The sequence below is a fragment of the Haemaphysalis longicornis genome, unplaced genomic scaffold, assembly GCF_048455015.1.
Source record: "Haemaphysalis longicornis isolate Haplotype H1 unplaced genomic scaffold, Haemaphysalis longicornis Haplotype H1 scaffold_13, whole genome shotgun sequence".
NCBI lineage: Eukaryota > Metazoa > Arthropoda > Arachnida > Ixodida > Ixodidae > Haemaphysalis > Haemaphysalis longicornis.
Window position 1 is genome coordinate 32,328,387 of NW_027526233.1, and position 3,811 is coordinate 32,332,197.

At 48.5% G+C, this 3,811-nt stretch overlaps 1 pseudogene; it reads left to right on the forward strand.

Moving 5' to 3' along the window:
- Positions 1 to 523: 523 nt before the first annotated feature.
- Positions 524 to 3,490, forward strand: LOC144163767 (uncharacterized; annotated as a pseudogene).
- Positions 3,491 to 3,811: the final 321 nt, after the last annotated feature.

Below are 3,811 nucleotides of genomic sequence, written 5' to 3' on the forward strand. Positions count from 1 at the left end.
ATTGCTTTTGTTGGGTAGTTGACGGAAAGAGAGGAGGGTGCACAGGGCTTACGTCTCCCCCCCCTAAAACGGGGCGGAGTGTTCCTGCTTCTGAGCAAAATTTACATTCAGCGTCGTAGCGATTCAGATACATTAAGTGAAGACGCGTAGGCTGTGGCAAGGAGCGCGGATTGTATGAGCCCTAGGGTAGTTTGTTGTTCTCTGGAAAGGTCAGGCGAAGGTACGGTGTGTCTCAGAAGGCGATACTGCTGGGTTATTGCCCTGAACGTGCCAAGCGGGTGACTGTCCTCGTGCAGCTCCATAGCGCGGGAGGTAAAAGCGCAGGCTTGTTGGGTGGGCGTATTTGTTGCCCTCCTTTGAAGCGTGAGGGGTTGTCCAGATGATCTGAATGGAACCGTTTGGTGAGGGATTTTTTAGCACGCGCAGTGCAGGTCAGGACACCCAACCCAACTGGTAATTCCAGTAGGGTTGCTGGGAATCGGTGACTACCCTCCGAACCCCTGGTTGAGCGATAGCCTAGGTGATGGCTGCCTCTTCTTCTGCCGCAATTTTTGGGTCCAAAGCGAGGTACACGCAAGGAGGTAAGTTCTGGAGGCAGCCACGATAATGGCGTATTGCTGCCCGCGATGTTTGGAGGCATCTGTGTAGATAACTGCATGATCCCCACCGAGGGTGTTTAGCGCTTGAGCCCGTGCTTTTCGGTGAACCTCGCCATGCGAGGGGTTCATATTTCTAAGCAAAGGGAGCATATTTACTTTTAGTCGCTAAAAGTCCGGGAGTACGCCAAGCGGAGTGACATTCTCGGCTGCCTAGCCAATCTGGTGAAGCATGCGGTTACCCTTCGCAGTTCTGAGTCGGACCTTCTGGTTAGAAAGATGGCGTGTTATCAGCTCTTCCACAGTGTTGTGGAGCCCCGTGCCAAGCAGCCTTTGTGTGGACGAACTCATGAGAAGACCAATGGCCTGCTCGACCGCCTTTCTAATCATTATATAAAGCATCTCTATGTCTTCCTTGTCGGGAAGAAGACAGGGGGTTGACGTAAGTAACTCTCGAGAGGACAAAAGCTGACGAAGTCGTCCTGCTGGAGGAGGAGAACCCAGCAGCCTTGGCGTCCAGACGAGTTATTGAGGGAAGACAACCAGCACAGAGCGTGGTGGTCAGTTACGATGGTGAAGTGGTGGACATAAAGGTATGAGAGGAATTTTTGAACAGCCCACACCACTGCCAGACACTCTTTCTCCGTGATGGTGTAGTTTTGTTCAGCACTTGTCAGTGAACGACTGGCATAGGCAACTATTCTTTCCTTATTCTGGGCGTCCCGCTGGAGAAGGACAGCGCCAAGTCCATGACCGCTGGAGTCCGTGTGGAGTATTGTGCGGCTGTTTTCGTCGAAGTGGCGCAGAACCGGTCGAGACGTGAGAGCGTCCTTAAGAGCTTGAAAGGCTGTTTCAAATTTATTCGACCAGTCGTAGGGCGTTCCAAACTTTTAAAGCTTGTGTAGAGGAGAAGCGATGACCGCGAAGTTACGCGCGAAGCGACGGAAGTAAGAGGCCCAGCCGACAATGCTCCGTAGATCTTTTAAGTGGAGCGGACGAGGGAAATCGACAACCGCGGCGATCTTGCCAGGATTAGGTTGTATGCCCACTTTGTTGACCACATTGCCCAATTCCTCAATAAATAGTCTCACTCGCAAGGCAGCATTTCATTGCTGTAAGCTGAAGCCCAGCGCGAGCAAGGCACGTTAATGCTTCTTCCAGGCGCTTGAGGTGCTCGGAGAACGTGGACGAGAAGATGACAATATCGTCAAGATAGCAGAAGCACGTTTTCCATTTTAGGCCATGGAGAACTGTATCCATCATCCGTTCGAACGTGGCCGGAGCAATGCACAGCCCGAACGGCATCAGGGTGAACTCGTAGAGGCCATCAGGCGTAGCGAATGCCGTCTTCGTCTAAACCCATCTTAGTCTAACATCGTCTAAGACCGTCTAACATCGGGTTTGAGCTTCCCTTAATATTATAAATAAAGTTTCCAGTTATGTGCTTTACCAACCAACCGCCGTTCATAATTTAAACATTGATTTAACCATAGAAAAGAATACCTCTTTAAAGTAATAACGGCTGTGGTTAAGTGCTTTTTTTTTCGGGTTTCACTTTTTGTAGAGCCACGTGCGTGAATTCAAGAGAAGTCGCATGGGTAATTGTTGTGGGTGTCGTTTACAGTTTTACTTTCCAAGGACCTTCGCAGGATGGATTGGCGCGCATTTTTTTCGAACTTTCATTAACATGGGCTCGGTAGCTGTGCGAACAAGCAGCTTAATCCGTTTTTCCTTCATCATGCAGGCAATCACTGTGCTTCAAAGTTGTTCCTGCTGTTTCTCATGCCTTGCTTCATCGGACCGTCAACAATTCCCGCCCCCTTCCACAACGGCATTTCGAACTTGAATCCCACTACCATCGCACCGCATCCAGCAGCAGCACCGCCACTGCAAACCTTGACCTTCGACCACACGTGGACTCCCCCATCAAGACAGACATCATCTGCAGCCACGACTACAAAACAACCACCCCTGTCCGCACGTTATTGTGGGCTCGGTAGCTGTGTGAACGCGTAGCCTAATACGTTTGCCTTCATAATGCAGGTCAGTACCAGAAGTGCTTTTCTTGCTAAGAAATCGTGTAATTATTTTTTAGTTCAGCTGCCGAGCCCAGGGTGCTGCGTTGTGATCTTTGTCGAGTGTGCTCAGGTCACACGCTCTTTTTTGGTTTTGGCGGGGGATGTCGAAACTAACCCTGGGCCTCCCACTGCTGAAGACCTGCTTACTGAATTGCAAAAGCAATGTGCCGGGCAGGATAAGCTCATTTGCGACATTCAGGATATTAAAAACCAACCAACAACAACGGACGTAACGATAACCGATTTGTGCAAACGCATCACTGACTTTGAAAAACATTGCACCGCCCTTTCTTCCTTGCGCACAGAGCTAGATGGCCTAAACACACTCACAATCGAAATGACTGATAAAATCTGTAATCTGGATTCCCGTGTATACGACAGCGAGAACCGCTCGCGCCGAAACAGTCTTATATTTTATAGCATTCCTGACACTACTAAAACTGAAACATTTTCGGACTCGGAAGAAATAATCATTCGTCACTGCTCCGACACACTCAAACTACAATTCCTCCCTCAGAAATTGAGCGTTCGTACCACCTCGGGCGCTTTTCAGAAGAACGCATTCGACCCGTTATTGTAAAGTTTCAACCATCTAAGACCAAAGAACTTATCCTTTCCAACGGCCGCAAATTCAAGGACACAGACTTCGGCGTGGGTGGGGACTTCTCCCCTGCCGTGCGTCATGCGCGCTAACATCTAATTGCTTTTGCAAGAACTAAGTCAACAGATTTCATTGTGCGCTTCAAAAACCTTCTTCTCGGAACTAAACGCTACATCTTTGACGAGTCATCGAAGTCAGTGGAAGAATTAAAATAGCAATCACCCGTCCTCGACCAAATCCAACCTCCCCCCATATTGTCCCCAAATCAGCTTTTTCGTTTTCCGTGATCATTTCTGTCATTAGAAGTATCATTTCGAAGTGTGAACATGTTTCTAATCTGGTTTTGTCACCCAACAGCGACTTTATTAGATTAAACAAAACATGGTTAAGTGACAGTGTCTCTGATAAAGAGGTCTTAGCCGATCTGCCTAATTTTCAACTATTTCGGAAGGATCGGAAAGATAATAGTGGAGGAGGGGTTCTTATTGCCAGAAAACAAAAATATACTGCTCGTTAATTGCATGTTATCTGACATT